At 40.0% G+C, this 17,269-nt stretch overlaps 2 long non-coding RNA genes across 4 annotated transcripts; one reads left to right on the top strand and one right to left on the bottom strand.

The window, feature by feature from the left end:
* Positions 1-383: 383 nt before the first annotated feature.
* On the bottom strand, positions 384-11,339 carry LOC138355551 (uncharacterized). The gene is made up of 4 exons (XR_011223964.1): positions 11,142-11,339; positions 8,083-8,246; positions 6,738-6,836; positions 384-480 (listed from the first exon to the last, which is right to left on the bottom strand). It is a non-coding gene; the product is annotated as an uncharacterized lncRNA (long non-coding RNA).
* Positions 11,340-14,697: 3,358 nt separating this feature from the next.
* On the top strand, positions 14,698-17,014 carry LOC123774706 (uncharacterized). 3 transcript variants are annotated; one of them, XR_006774978.2, is made up of 4 exons: positions 14,698-14,873; positions 16,044-16,202; positions 16,335-16,429; positions 16,632-17,011. It is a non-coding gene; the product is annotated as an uncharacterized lncRNA (long non-coding RNA). The 3 variants fall into 3 exon arrangements; XR_011223982.1 differs by lacking the exon at positions 14,698-14,873 and adding an exon at positions 14,914-15,062 and having other exon boundaries at positions 16,632-17,014; XR_011223981.1 differs by lacking the exon at positions 14,698-14,873 and adding an exon at positions 15,270-15,635 and having other exon boundaries at positions 16,632-17,013.
* Positions 17,015-17,269: the final 255 nt, after the last annotated feature.

The raw sequence follows: 17,269 nt of genomic DNA, 5'->3' as shown, positions 1-17,269 counted from the left end.
GGGACCAGGCAGTCCTGCAGATTTCCCTGGCTTGGCTTTTTCAGAGCTTTGCTCTACTACCCATCTAATAGATGGACTAGATTTGCATAGGTTTAGGGACCCTTAACAATGGTTACATTGTTAATTCTCACAGGGCTTGTTTGCTGAATGGGTGGATGCATCTAAAACTTTAGTGCCTGGCATGCATTGTACAGTGCTTCCAGTAAAGCATATGTACAATGTGTTGATGGCACTAAAGTGGTGGATGTAATGCACCCATTCAGGGAACAAGCTCTGCACTAAAATCAGAGGAAGGGATAGGCCTTGCTGAGCCAATCTTAAAAGATTGGGTGTTAGGATTTTTTTTGGCTTATTATTAGGCATTGGTGATAATAAAAGTAGTGTCTCTGTTTAATGTTTATTTTTCTTTTACAGGTGATTGTCTCTGGAGTTGTCTTGGCCTTTTGGATCTTCTGTTCATCTAGGAGCATGTCCCACAACCTGAAACAGTAATAAATATTAGATATATTATAAATACTATATGTAAAACTTATTAAATAAAAATTTTAATGAAACTACTTTATATACCTTATCCTGAAATTATGCTGGAAATTATTTACTACTATTGATGCAATGTTTAAACATCTGAAATTTTTTTACTTTGAAAATAAATACTTGGTAAAATTTACACCTATTTGTAACTTGTTACATAGGTGCATGCAAAATGCATTGAAAAAATGTAAAAGACTACCTATTCAATTTACATAACCTAACAAATATTGCAAATTAGTCTGAAATATTAAAGTGGAAGAAACTTTAGTCAATATCTTAGTTTTCATATTTGAAAGTAAATTTAAAGCTATGCAACACCTAAGCTTTGTACAAATTATAATTAAATTAACTAAAGATCATTGTTAAATTTGCAAAACATTAGAAAAGTGACACTGAAGCATCTATACAACATGGTTTTCACAAAGTCTTTGGTAACTTAAATTTAATCAATGCTCTTAAATGATTTGTCTGCCAAACTTCAAATATTCTGAAATATTTTACCTAGATTAAAACCATCGTTTGAAAGGGCACAACAGATTACTGTCAATTAGTTTGACCTAACATCTGCAAGGTCCTGAAGGAATGGAATTTTTTTTTTGTAAAACTGTTTGCTAAAAACAAACCCTGCCTAATGAACCTGCTCATTTTTTTTAGAAATGGTAATTGCAACATTACCAAAGGCCATTGTTTTAATACCCAAAGTACCAAATGAAAGACCAAGAAGCAACAAACAGGTACATGGTAGGAAGGACAAAAGAATGGTTATGAGGACCCTTTCATTTGTTAAAGAAATGACTGGGGAAAAATAGTCATACCACAAGGTCTTAACCCTTGTCATATACATCACTGACATTAATCTAAATATTACCAACCACAAAAATTGCTGATAACATGTTATAAAAAAAATAAAGAATATAATATTGAGGCCTTAATGCAGATCTCTAACTCTACAAATAGTAACAAGACTGGCAATTTCTTAATATAAAACAGAAAAAAATCCAAGACCTTGCACGTGAGCCAGAACAATCCATATCACAACTACCACATTAAAATGAAACAACAATGAAGGTAAGGTAATTACCAAAAGAAGGCACCAAAGTGCCTATCCGCTCCCCAAGAAGTATGGGACAAAACCTTAAGGAGGTTAAGGGCCTTAGAGCATTCAACTCGGAGGCAAGAGATATGGGCTGACCAAGACAAACGAGTGTCAAAGACTAACCCCAAAAGCTTCGCGGAATCCCTGCACACAATGAGATGACCATAAAGCAACAACAATGAAGTAAAGGTCCTTTCAGTAAGAATCTATCATTCACTGAAAGTTGCTGCAGTTAAAAATAAAAGAAAATACAAGTCCCTAGAAATAAACAAGCAACCTTTTTGACTAAGGAAAAGAAGGTAGTTATTCTACTGTATAAATCTAAGTATTCACTTAGATAACTGTATCCAAGCATAGAGGTTCCCCTCCCCCTTCCCTTTCAGAAAAACATCTACTTTCGAAAAAGTTTAACATTGGCCAACAAAAATGATTCCAGAACTAAATTGCCTAATACCAGGAACAACTGAGAGCCATGACAAACACTGCAACCCTCTCCTACCCCCAAATCTTATGCTATTTATGATCCAAGGTAATTTGAGATACTATACTGTACTTCCTACAGACGAGTCTAGTGAGAGGGTGATCTCCTGGCGATTAAATTGAAGCACGATACAGGTGTCAACGAACATCAGTCAGCCCACTTGTCAGCACAGTGGATAACTAATGACATCATAATCTGCAGTGTTGTATACCTCCCTGTGGCCATTTAAATCAATAAAACACAGGGTTGTGGCAATGTTTACAGCATAGGGCAAGGTATAGAGGAATCCTGGAATGCCATGTAATGTGTAGTCCTTGAATGTGCTTTAGGCAACCAAATTGAATAACAACATTTCTGGTGTTCGGCTATATAATCCGACTTTCTCATTCGGTATAATGTTTTAAACCTAAATAGGAATTCACTTTAAAGGTCAATTTATTTGGAAAGTGCTAACCAGATTCCAAATTACTGAGCTCTGAAAGTACTACAAGGCAAGTTTAACCGAATGAGTGTTTGCCTATCCATACCCCCATGAGGTATGTGACAACACTGAATAAAGAAAGGGTCTTTGAGCATTCACCGTGCAGGTATTTGACATGACCAATATAGCCAAGTGTTAAAGATCATTCTAAGCAGTTCTGCACAAACCATATACTATCAATTAATATAATTGTACAATGGTGCTTGGTGGATGATATTTCCTATTAAAACTCATTGGACAACTGTTTGTATTAGACATTTTAAACCTACAAATGGTAGCCCTAGATATCGCACTACAGTATTAATTACAAGATGAACAATGTAAAATCAATACCACAACAGCAAAGGATGACGGCTTTTCAACAACCGACAAACACACAGGTCTAACACCAGCCATCCCGAGAGAGGACGTCCCAAGCATGTACACCCCACAACTTTACATCACCTTTGCTACCTCACGCGAGCACGCAACAGCATGAGGATGCCATACTCCCAAACCAACTCCATGCACTTTGAGGCTTTAACAACTCAACATTTAAAAAGTTGATTTAAAAAATCAAACGCCTGAATTTTTCCCTAATTAAACTTACTAGGGAAATGCACACCAAGCCATGAAACTTACAATGAAGATGAACAAACTACACACAACTGTCACCAAACTTCCACATACCTCCCCCCTCTCACTCCTGCCCTCCCTCCTTAGGTGCTCTGATTGGCTGAGCACCTGAGCCACCACCACTCACCTCTTGTTGTGAGAGCCTAAAGCATGTTTGGTTGCACTTTAAAAGTTCCCAAGTGTACTCGCCTAATTGTGAGTACCGCCTGCCCGGTTCACCATTTTGTTTTTCAATCTACCTCAATTTACCCCTTTACAGTCAAATATTATGCAAAATTCTGTTTAAGACTTGTCCCTTCTTAACTTAAATAACTGCTTTGGCCATCTGCAATCTTTCTAGGTGGGTAAAAATGACTCTTGAGGCCAGAAAGGACTTATCAGACGGCGATCATAACAATACGGTACACACACAAAATCACAACCTGATATACACCAAGCAGAAAATCCACTGGAGCTGTGAGGCGACGTAAACCCTTGCCCAAGGCACTGGCAGCTGCATACTCTACCACAGTATATTACTGACTTTGTAAAAGTCTTACAACCGGATTTCCCCATAAATCACAGCAAGTTTTGAGGCCCCTCCTTGAGTCAACGTCTTACGTAAGACCTACAAGCACTCAGGTGAAGGCTGAAGCAGTTCAACACCATACGCCCCAACTTCAAATACACAGTTGAGAGGCGGGACCAAAACGTGATTTTCTGTGTGTGCCTGAAGTTGGGGCATACGGTCTTGCTTCACCCTTCACTTTACCCTTCACCGGCGTACTTCAGGGGTTTTATTTAAGACTTGGACTGGCTTCAGTAGGGCCTCCAGACTTTCTGTGGCTTCACAAGTGTCACGTGAATCCCCTGCATAGCAGTGGAACTGCCTTTTCCCTTCACCTTCAATGCCTCTGCACTGGAAGTATACATCTACACCAGCCCAGAAGAGTCATCAGTCCTGCCACCTCTCCATACCCCCCAGGGCCTGGCACGGCCTGGTACGACTCAGAGGCAAGCCGGGCGCCACTGCTAACTGGCAGTTTGTCCCCACAAACAAGCAGTTAGCCGCCTTCAACTGACAGTGGTACAGCTCAACACAAAGGCACCGCCAGCCACAACGAGCAGTTTGCTAGTTGACCAGATGTCCACCTCGTGTTGACACTGGATGAGTCATCACCGCCGGACTATATAAAGAGCGCTGCCTCCCTGGAGAGGCAATCTCTCCCTTAGTGCTCTAGGATCACCTTGGTGTCTCTAACCCGTCGTCCACTTCCAGCCAACATCATGTGACTGATGCCATGGTGGTATGGTAGCTGTCTTCAGAACACCAGTATATCTTCATACTTTTATTCATTGCTTATAGTTTATTTTTTGCATTTAAGGTCATACTAACTTGTTCACCTTTGCATTACATGATAGTCAAGTATTGTCATGTGTTATTTTTGTTCATTACTATTTCAGTAAATTGTTTAATTATTTATTTGATAATTTTCATTTGTTTCCACCTGCAACTTACACACTGCAAGGCCAATAGCAGCATTTCTTTCATTTATGTGAGGGAGAGTCATACCATCTTGGTTCAGTATAGCTGTGATACCATAACCCGTCACACAAGATATCCAGTTGTAAGACTTTTACCATCAGTGGTGGTAGAGTATGCAACTGGCAATGCCTTTGTTACAGGTTCGCTTCATCTCACAGCCCCAGTGGATTTTCTCACACATTTGAATACTGTACATGAAACAACTTTATTTGATACATTCCAAACCAAAGTACTGTACAGTACAGTAATTATCAAACCATCAAATGTGTGGGATAATCATAGTGCGCTAAATATCACTAACGTCGCCAATACAAGAACAAAAACGCATACGGCGAACAATATCAAAGGTATTGAATTTACCAAGAATTTTATCGAGGGACAATTGACAGTGAGGGATGGTCGGGAAGCAAGACACGTAAGTCCTGGAAGTCAGGACATGTAGAGACAACGGTTTGGACAATAAGAAGCAGGGCAGCGCTCCATTAAGTGCCCGTGAGTTAAACGTGTATGACCAATATACAACCTCGCCAGAGCTGTTTCCCACCACTGGTTACGGTGGTAGGAGGAAAGCCACGGGAACACACTACTCTTAAGAGCACGCAATTTGTTACCAGTAACAGAAGACCAACAACCCTGACAACGGACAAGAATGGGGAAATGAATAACTGGGTAAAAGTCATAATAAGGAATACCTTTACGGGAGATGAGACAGGTGCGGATAGCTTCCTTAGCGGCAGTGTCCGCACGCTCATTTAAGAACGCACCAATATGGGTGGGAATCCAGCGAAATTCCACTGTCTTAAATCTACTGGAGATAAGAAACAGCCAATGTTGAATTTCAACTACCAAAGGATGGACTGGATTAAAGGATTCTAGAGCCATGAGGGCACTGCAAGTGTCAACTACAAACACAGAGGAGGATTGACAGCGAGAAAAGAGTTGATGAAGAGCATAGAGAATAGCATAAAGTTCTGCCATGAAGATGCTAGTCTCCGGAGGCAGGAGACACAAAGGTGCAGTCAGGAAAAACAACAGAGTAGCCTACACCGTCTGCAGACTTAAGACCCATTGGTGAAGACGGAAATAGAGTGGAAGTGTGAAGAAAAGTGTTCAAGGAAAAGGTGATTTAGAACTGTAGGAGGGGTAAAAGATTTAGTCATGTGGGTCAAGGCTTACAGAATTTAGGAACGGGGACCCCTCCATAGGGGCAAAGACGGAATGACACGAGGGGAAATATTGGTAACACAAACTGAAAGAGCATTTTGTAAGAGAGACAACCGTACAGAAAGAGATAGGCGGTGAAGGGGAACAGGAACCACAGGATGGGTAAAGGTCAAGGCATGACATAAGCAAGAGTGAGGGTGCTGTAAGGACCGTGCAAGGTGGAGAAGACAGTAGCGATCATGGCGATCCTGTAGAAACAGGACTCCAGTTTCAACATACAGGCTTAGGGTAGGTGTCGAAGGAAAGGTACCAGAGCTGAGCCGTAACCCAGTATGATGCAGTGTGTCCAGATGGTGAAGGGTAGAAGGAGAAGCAGACGAGTAAACAGGGCCATAATCGAGTTTAGACAGAACGAGAGAGGAATGTAAAGAGAGGAGCAGTGTCGATTAGCTCCCCAAGAAGTATGGGACATGACCTAAAGTTAGTTAAGGGCCTTAGAGCATTCAACTCGGACGTAAAAAATATGGGGCGACAAAGACAAACGAGTGTCAAAGATTAGCCCTAAAAGCTTTAGCAGATTCTTTGTACAAAAGGGGATGACCCCCTGTTACCTAACAGTAAATAGGTATCTGGGAGTTAGCTGTTACAGGCTGCTTCCTAGGGGGGTGCGTGTGTGGGAGAAAAAAAAATTTAGTAGTTAACCACTGAACTGCTCTGTCTCCAAATAACACCCTGGTGCACAAGAAATAAATTCTTTCCAAAAATTTTTTTTCTCTTCTTATATTGTTAAAATGCAGAGTCTGATCACGGGGAAACTAAACAAAAAATATTGTATGTGACTTACTTTAGCTGCGATGGAGCTGGGAAGTTGAGCAAATTATGGGCGCTGAGCGTTGGAGCGATGGGGGTCTGTCGGCCCCACCACCCCGTGCGACGGCAGTTGCTGCGAATAAAATGTTGCGCAATTATTTTGAAGTTTCTCATTCATTTCTTCTTTTTTTTTGCTGTAATATTATTTAAAAGTGTGTAATTTGTGGAATTTATATAATTCAAAGTATAGAACATCGCTATGCTCAAAATTATGGGCCTCATATATGCGACATATTCTACAATCAAACAGTGTTTTTGCTGTTATTACACTATATACACACATTGTATATACCCATCTACGTATGTATTCACCATAACGATCCACTATGTTGGTATGGTGAGCCCAAAAAACATGAGTGAGCTGCCACACCCTGCCAGTCCTCCCTCCCTCCTCCAACACATTACTCGCCAACATTCCTCCTCCCAAAATACTGTTATTGTGTTTATTACACTATTTACACACGTTATGTATAAATATGTACATGTTTTATTCATGTACATACGTACATACTTGCCATCTCCTCACCTCTCTCTCTTGCCTACTTAATGCTCTTGCTTCCCTCATCTCATCACAATCGACTTTATAATGGTCCAGGACGGATCGAAATGTCGTCGTCTATTCAATTTCCAGTGTGTGGTTTGGTCAACAATGAAATCTTCATGCAAGATCTTATAAAGAAAACCCCTAGAACGAGTTTTGCAGATACGAAAGAGTTTAAGGTGAGTAGGGGATGGTTTGAGAAATTTTGAAAAAAGACGTGGTATTCATAGTGTTGTGAGGCATGGTGAGGGTGCCAGCTCAGACAAAGTAGGGGCTGAAAGATTTGTTCGTGATTTTGAAGATTTTGTAGATACTGTATTGATGGATATATTCCACAACAAGTGTTTAATTGTGAGGAGACATGGCTATTCTGGAAAAAATTGCCGAAGAGGACATACATTACCCAAGAGGAGACGTCACTGCCCGGACACAAGCTAACTTGGGCTAACTTGTGTCTGGATAGGCTAACTCTTGTGCTGTGTGGCGATTTGAAAATTAAACCCTTGCTCGTGTATCATTCCGAAAATCCAAGAGTTTTAAAAAATATATAACGTGCAGAAAAACTGTGATGTAGAGTGGTTTGCCCTGCCATCAAAAAATATCTGCAAGAGAAAAGTTTGACACTAAAGGGCCTGCTTCTCGACAATGCTCCTGCTCATCCTCCAGACTTGGAGGATGCATTGTTGGGGCCACTTTTTTTTTTTTAGGGATATTCCTGCATGGGCCCTAAGTTTCTGGCTAATGAACCAATGACATGAAGGAGGAGTTTTCAACCTACCTTGTGTTAGGTGTGCAGGGGTCAATAGGCTGAACATAATGTCAGGAGCAAAGGGGGGCGTTTGCCTCTTCAAACACAATTGTGACCATCTTCATCTCTTCGAACTATCCTAAATCCTCTCTTCACCTGTCTGACCAAATTGGGTGTCCAGACCACCTTTGAATCTGAAATTGTAAAATTAATAGTGATTTCAGAATATTCAGTCCATTTATACTAACAAAATTATATACAGTATACTGTAATTGAAATTTTACAGAATGATAAAGGCAATTTAGTAACTTTGTTAAAATGCACATGGGGGAAATACATGAAAATAGGTTAATATGGTTTGCAAGGTTGATGGGAAATGTTTATTACTTTTATGATTTAAAAGATGTATAGCCCTGATACTCCATCCTGGGTGCATTCCACCAGGTAATGACCACAGCAAAAGTTTTCCACGAGGCTCTATTGTCACACAAACTTTTCACATTTTCAAACTTGATTCATCTTTTTCCCCCTCGTTCCAGGGGTTTTCTTTAAAAGGTCTTCATGCAAATGCCTTGGTTTCTCACAAATGATGGCCTCTGAAATGCTATCACCTGTTAACTCTTTGTTGTGTATCCAAATTAATAAAAACTTTTCAACATCCTCAAGTGTTTGTGTTCTTTGTTTCGGGATTGTTGATATGCCTTTTGCCACTTTAATGTTCATAATGTCCTTTTTCTTAGCAAGTACAGTGCATATTGTTGACATAGATTTGTTGTACTGCCTGCTAGTTCAACAACCTGTGCACCATTTTGATGTTTATGAATGCTCTCTTGTTTTTCCTCTATGGTCATTCTCACATGTGTTTTCTTGGCTTGAACCTTACCACTGGCTTTCTTGGGACTCATGGCAAGATATATCATAACAAATTTTATGTTCAAATAGCCAAAAATCCCAAAACAAATGTAATGCTTTACAAAGAATTCAGGCGCGATACTTACTAGGCAGGAGACACTGGTAAACTGAGGCGCGATCACCATGCCACCACGCGCTAGGTCAGCCCATACGTATATCAACAAACTCCTTTCCCGAGGCAAAGTTTGTAACCCGATTCAAATTTTTCGAAGAAATTAGGCTCGTAACCCGAAAAGTTCATAAATATTCATTCGTAAGCCGAGGTGACACTATATATAAGTAAAAAATTAAACTCAGGATTACTTTCAACCCCCACCCCATTTGCTCTACTCCATCGCCACCTACCTTCACCCCCCTCTATGATGTACTCTTCCATAGACACCTACCTTTGCCCCCCTCCTCCCCTCTACTCCTCCATCATCACCTACCTTCACACCCCCTCCCTTCTCCTCCTCCATCGTCACCTTCCTTTCACCCTCCTCTATGATGTACTCTTCCATAGACACCTACGTTCACTGCATATAATGCTCCCCTCTACTCCTCCATCGTCACCTACTTTCACCCCCCCCCCCCCTCCGCTCTACTCCTCCAGGGTCGCAGACAATTTCACGAGCGTGAGAACTACGAGTTCTCTAACCACTCTCACACTCCTACTCTCTCACCAGTGAGGGGGAGGGAAGGAGGGAGGAAATGAAGGAAGAAAGGTGGGGGAGAGAGAATAGGCAGGGGGGAGGAGGGCCTAGATACATTTCTTCCATATAGATAGGTAGACTGAGGGAGAGCTGCTTGCCAAGAGCCCTATCAGACAGGCTTCCTATTCCTCAACCCTCCCTAATATGCCACATCCTGGTCAGGACAACTTGCTCGATTGTTATTCTTGGTGTGACTCGAGAACTGACCTCGAGGCGGGGCATGGGCATGGATTATCTCCCTGGGGCACACACCTCCCTGCCCCAGCTCTCTCTCTCTCTCACATAATCTATCAAGGGTCTAACATGAGGTCATTGTGCCTACCAGAAGTGTATATGTCCAAGGCTGGCCACCTGTCTGGACCATTCAAATGTATAAACACGTAATTAGTCTATTAAAATTATATATAATGCTACAATTATAAATGAATTTGTTCATGGTCATTCGTTTATCAGTATTTTAATATGAGGTATATATACGCATGTATGTATACGTTGACGTACACATATATGATTATGTGTATAGAATGATTATGATTATGTGTAATCATATATGATTATATCTAATGGAATGCATTAGTAAGTGATGTGGTGGAGGCTGACTCCATACACAGGTTCAAGTGTAGATATGATAGAACCCAATAGGCTCAGAAACCTGTACACCTGTTGACTGACGGTTGAGAGGTGGAACTAAAGAGCCAGAGCTCAACCCCAGCAAGCACAATTAGGCGAGTATATGAACGAATGCACATGTACACTTTCAAATGAATTAAGATACCTTGAGATACACAATGACTTAGTTTAAATAGTTTAAACACATTATGGTACTGATTTTGACATGCTGATGTCTGGAAGGGAGAGGGGGTGTGGGGGGGTTATTGTCTGAGGTGGAGGACCAGAGGAGGGGGTCAGTGGAAGGATGGTGGCTGGAGAGATGCCATTGTTCTAATGGTTATGAAAACAATTATTGATGGCAGGAATTCAGTGGGTGTGTACTTCACCCGCACCATCACCATACTGTGCCCTGCTACAACCCCCCCCCCCCCACTCCACCCATGCCGTGCGGGGCGTATTACACATTATGGGATAACCGACTGTCTGTCCATTCCTGTCTGCTCGTTATGCTGCCCTTCCTTTTGAAAATTGTCTGCTTTATCGACTTCCTTCAAGACCACACGTTAGCCTCTTATCACGCCCTCTTACTACTCTCAGGGAGCCGGCTCTTCTATACAATAGTTACCACTCAGTCCCCAAGGTGAAAGAGTGTCCGGGCATATGACTTGTTACGTGTACTTATTTGCGATTCGTTTGGGCTGTCACGTGTGGTGATTAGTGTTGGGTAAGGCTAGGCCAGGTCAGGTCTGACTAGGCCAGGTCAGACTAGGCTAGGTAAGGCTAGGCCAGATCAGGTCTGGTCAGGTCTGGCTAGGCCAGGTCAGGCCAGGCCAGGCTAGGCAGGGTGAGAGAAGTAAAGCGGCAGGTACTTACGTTTCCGAGAAAGTAGCGGCGGTAGTATATTGTTGATTTAGATTCGACGACATCCTGAAGCTAGTAGGTGGCGGCCTCATCGCTCTCGAACTTCTTGTTGTTGTAGGGGATACGAGGCACACCCAATATCCCCCTTACATTGATCACATCGCACACTAATATTTTTACTATTTCGGACACCTGATTTGTCTGTTTTGTATATGTATAATTGTTCAATATTAAAACCACAATAGAATGCTCTAAGTACTTTCGTATATTAATACATCTTCAGAAGGAATGGTTCGCTCTGAAGATGTATTAATATAAGAAAGTACTAAAGGAAATTCCTGTTTCAATTCTTCCTCCGTGGTCTGACACTCTTATTATATATTGTATATACTGAATTATATATACTATGCTTATATAATATATACAGAAATATTGTTACATTTAACGTATGAAACAAAGTATATATCTGTATTTTTAATAAAATATAAAACATTAATATTTATCAACGTATCTCTGTGAATTACATAATTTATCAGTATTGTACAGCCTGTGATCTCCACCTGGCTGGCCACTGATACCTAAGTAGCTTTCATGTGTCCGGACACCGGCGATAGGATTGTATTATTTAACTTTAAAGAGAGAGATATTTCTTGAAATGTTGTCACATTAACGTCTACATCTTCCTTCCTTCTGACATAGATTTTAAGGTTAATTAGCATATATGAAAATAAATTACACAATTTATAGGCTGGTGTGAAGGGCTTCACACTCTTAGAGCAAGCCATCAAGAAACTGTACAGTATCAAATGCATATATCTTCGCTTTCACTTCAGTTATATTTATGACAAGTATTTAAAGTGTAGCTTATATTTCTGCCTTTCTGTTGACATAGAAAACTTTCGTTTATTACATTATCTAGATAAAATTAGCATTGATCTTCAAAAGGTTGTAGTTGTAACTTCCATTATAAACAACATTATTATTGCAAACAGTAGGAGTTTCAAAGTCTCATTTGTATGGATACCTTCTCATATAGGTGTTGTCCAGCATGATGACACAAACAAGGCAGCTAAAACTGAATGTGATAAGCCTGAAGGTGAGTGGGATATGGGCATTCCAATCTCTTCTGTCAAAGCCGCAATATTTTAGGAAATTAGGGAAGACAGAAGAGCAGTCACTGACACACAAAAGCCAGAAAGCAAGAGTATAAAGAGCTATGACATGTTTATGTGCCTCTGTAACCTTTTCCACTACCGCCCACAAGATGATATATGGGGTGCATAATTAATGAACTAAACTAAGTAAACATGTTTAGAATCGAGAATTATATGAACGGACAGCATAAAACTTCCACTAGTGTCACAATGACAGTGTGACATTGTAATTGCCAGAATTAGGCTAGGATATCGATATGTATTGCAGGTGGCTGCAGGTAATGAATAGCCCCCAATGGTGAATATTCCAATTGTAAACTATGTGAACAAGAGCTGGGAGATACTCACCAACACTATATCTGTGATTGCCCTGTTATAAGTGACTTCAGACCAAATGGTATAATTAAGGTACTTTGAACTCTGTAATTACTTCATACACTTAGGAATATTGGAAGATATTCTTATGCTGTACCCGGATTTTGCTAACGGAGGCTAATAGATCAGCCTTATATTTTATGTTCTCACCTGATTGTTACCTTGAGGTAGGCCCGTAAGTGGTAGTCCTCTTGAACTATTAACAGTATCAATAGATGATACTGGAGATCTGTGGAGGTGCGACTGGACCCTGCGTGACGGGAGATGTATCCCTTGTTTCTTGTGATTGATTGATGAGGATTAAGCCACCCAAAAGGTAGCACGGGCATGAATAGCCCGTAAGTGGTGTTCTTGTTAGTCACAGTTGATTTTTTTTTTATTGAGGCTGGTATTTTATCCCCTGATTCCATGTATAACTAACCATCCTGTGAGATGGGAATATTTAATGAACTTATAGCTAGTTTTTGATATACACTGTGTAATCTTTCATATAGAATAGGGTAGCAGCACATTACTGTGTATACCTAAGCTTGTTAATATTTAATAATAAAATATGCATATTTAAGAATATAATAAGAGGTGCTGTATATTTGAGGGTACAAGGGGTTGCATATTAAATAAGTCACTAAAATCTCCTATTATTCCCGAGGAATTTTCCAACTGGATTTTGAACGGATGTCTTGGCATCTACCGGCTTTGCTGGTATGAGGTTCCATGGGTTTACAAGTATATGTAGGTGAAAAAAGCCTCTCCTGTTTTCTGTCCTACAGCTGTGTGGGCTGTTGAGCTTGAAGCTGATGTCCCTTGTGTTACTTTTGACCTCCAAAAGTGGTCTGGATTAATATCCTGTAACTTGTTCAGTATATTAAAAGTTTCAACGAGATCAGCCATGACGAGTTTGGTTTGTGTTTGTATTAGTCCTGTGGCCCTCAACCGTTCGTATGAGAGTTGACTTAGTTCTGTTAAATATATAGTTCATTAAATGACCCTTGCTAGTTGACTATTCATATTGGTACAAAAACTAACACTTGCTCAAAGAAGTTTTTGAATTGGGAAATGCAATGATGAACAATCTAAAAGTTGAATAAATTACCGAAAATACATTGGTAATTGGTAATCGTTCTGTTAATATTTAGCTCCACTGTTGAATATACTTGTAACATCAGTGTATATGTAGCATCAGTGTGTACTTGCTGCATCAATGTTAATGTGCAACGTCACTCAGTCTATCATTAATAACACTCGATGCGTAGAAATGGTAGAAATAGTCACACTAACGTATACTATTCATTGTATGGGTAACTCCTTTTATGGGTTCATAGGCCTTTTATAGTGACCATTATTCTTATGCTCTTAGGATGGGGGTATCCAACTGATCAAATCCACAAGGGCCGTGACGAGAGTTCGAACCTACGTCCGAGAGGATCCCAGATGCTGCCTTAACCCTCGTCACCGCCCTTGTGGATTTGTTCATTTGCTGCATCGCGCTATTGTGATTTCTGTGTATAGTTAATAGTATCCAACTATTTCCGAAATGATTGGACGCATATCTCATCACTTCATGCGCCTCTCCATCTAGTAGTAAATAGGTACCCAAGAATTAGTTAGTTTGTTGTGGGGGTTGCATCATGGGGGGGTCAGTAATTCGACCCTGGAATGGGGAAATGTCTATATAAGCCTAACATGTAATGTATGTATAAAATGGCTGCCTGTCCCCCCGACACAATGCATTATTAAGTTAAACATGAAATTAAATCAAACAAAGTAAGTACCCCCTACAAATTTAAGATTAAAGAAAACGTACACCTCAGATCTTTTACAGAAAACGAGTTTGCCATAATTTTTTTGTTATAAACTTTGTTAATTTACACTCTTAATTTATAATGAAATACAGTTATACTTAAAATTAAAACAAACGATAGAATGTTGTATTTGGTTTGTGAATTAGATTTTGAAATTAACAACTTCAAACATTCAAGCTGGGGATCATTATTGGTTCACTAGAGACTCGTTCGTATTTAGGGAAGTGAAGGAGTGGCTGTTGGCCATTGTTAATTGACACTTCAGACTCACAATAAACCTCACCAATGGGGTGAGTTTTAGGGTTGATGTGAACCAATCAGCGGCCGGGTTTGGTTGGCTGCTGGTTATAAAAGTGACGATGAGAAAAATAACATTTCAGTGTGTTTTACCTCACTTTGGTGTCCAGTTCCAGGTTGGTCTCTTGAAGTTTGTATGTAGAGGATCCCCCTCCCCTCCCTTTTCCCTATTTTATGGGGGGGAACTTACCATTATTTCAGATTTGCCTTGACTCGAATTTTGGGTTATGTGCGCATAATGCTGCGTGTGGCATTATAGCCGACCCAAACTGGCGTATGACGCTCCTCTACCCCACTTGTATCATGTGAGAGGCTAGCCCTTAACGTCTGGCTTCAACCTTAAAAATTCGGTTAAATATTTAAGTGTACAGTGGAGTTACTAGTTGTTAAAACTACAAATTCAAAACTATAAATTTTAATCGTATTTTAATAACATGACTACTTAAATTCAGCAGGCTAGAGATGTAATCCTAGTACTAATAGGTAGTGAAATATTCTAAAAACCATGAACTACGTTCTCTTACCATTTAAGATGTCCATCTATGGTGTTAGTCTGTGTGTTTTACAATTAACGCTAATTATGTAATTTCCTGTCGTGTAAACTATAAAAATTGCCTTAGAGTAGCGTTTCAATACATTGTATCGATCATGATTTCAGTGGTTATGTAAAGTCCTAATGTAACAAGTAGACTAATTCGCTCTGGCCACTACACCTGAAATAGTTAGTTGCACCATTACAAACCGGTAGTTGTCAGCGCCCAGGGGTCTCCACAAGGCAGCCTGGCGCTTGACAAACGCGCCTTTAGTAAAATTCAGATGCTAGTCTCCGGACACTTCCACCACAGTGCATTGCTTTAACCGTTCAAAGTTGTAGTTTGGTAATACACAGTATCACCATTCACGGTGACTGTTTATTCCTGTTACGAGGAAAATGTTAACTGTACATTTAACAGGCTAAGTTTTTACTCTAGTGTAAAAAAAAGTAACAAATTTCTTAGCGGGTATCATAAGATTAACTTTGAAACAAATATCCTGCTTAACTTTATCGTGTAATTACATAAATGGTAAATTTCTTGAATGTTTACCTTGGCTTGTCTTGGTAACCTACTATTGCACCAGGGTTAAGTTTATATTCACTCTTTAGTCTTAAATTGGTATTACTTTTCAAATTTCAGAATGCTTCTGCTTAAAATACTGGTGTGGGTGTGTAGTCTTCCCCCCCCACTACGTGGGGCGGGGGGAAGACTACATTTTTTAATTAATAAATTAATTTTAAACTGTTTCAGATACATGAACCTAGGGGCTGGTAAGACCTATCACTTCTCATGGCGAGTGACTCTGAATACTTAAAACTGGGATAAAACAAACTCTTACTGCTTGTCTTGGTAGAGGCTTCCAGCTAGTTAGTATCAAAGACAAGAATGACTTTATAGTTATCGCCAGAAGTGAGTTTACTTGTTACCGTTTCAACAATTTTATAATGTTAAATGTGCATTAAACTTTAAATGTGGTCATTCTGCTGGATTAAGATGTTCTAAATTGGCCAAGAATTTTTCTGAAACTACGTAATATTTTAGGTAGATTCCAGTTGATGTGCACAAGCGGCAACGAGGCACGACCTGGAGGTGGTAAACCAGGGAAACTAACCTACACAAACTGGTCTCACAGGAAGGTCCGTATGGCTTAGTTTACTTTAATTATACAGCTCAAATTGTCATAACATACGGGGTGTTCGGTAGATTTTGTAAGTGCATGTTCCTTATAAGGGCTTCTACGGTTGTAAAATGTCTGAAAGTTAATGTTAACTTGAGATTTATCAAATCTTAAAAGGAATATAATGGTTCTGATATTAACTCTCCCCCTCCCGTCCCCAGGCTCTAGCGACCACAGCCAGACATCAGGGAAGGCGACGAGGACTCTCCCGGGGTACTGCATAACATCTATAACAACGGCATAGTGGCAAGATATTGCATGTCATAACGTAAAATCTGAGACCAGCCTTTAAATTTTGTTCTCCAGAAAATGGCCTAGTTTACTGAATGGTGATTTTGTAAAATATAAATTGGCGCATAATTTTCTAGTGCCTTAGCCAGGAGGACTCTTAAGGCTTTGTCTATACAACTTAGCACGAAGGACTTGAAGTGTCGTTAGGGTAATAGATGCTTTGTATTTTTCCTAAAACTAAAAAATAAATCTTGGTTAAGGAAACTGTTAATAGTTTGACTTGTCACAATGACATGACATGGTGGGGAAAGAAAATTTTGCATGAAATTCTAGAAAGACATTATTAACAAAAGCATGTATCATGAGGTTTCTAATGAGATTATTAAAATTTAGACCAAAGATGGTGTTGCACGCATGTTCAGTGTCGAGCTAGTTACATCTAAATGTTTAACGTGAACCAAGATGTTTTGCATTGGTAATGGGTATCATTTTTATTTGGTTGACGGTGATTTTCTACTTATTGAATACCAAAGATGCAGGAGCCGGCTACACATGGCCTGGCAACACG

Source organism: Procambarus clarkii, chromosome 68, assembly GCF_040958095.1.
Source record: "Procambarus clarkii isolate CNS0578487 chromosome 68, FALCON_Pclarkii_2.0, whole genome shotgun sequence".
NCBI classification, from domain to species: Eukaryota; Metazoa; Arthropoda; class Malacostraca; order Decapoda; family Cambaridae; genus Procambarus; species Procambarus clarkii.
This window is presented reverse-complemented; position numbering and strand designations above follow the sequence as displayed.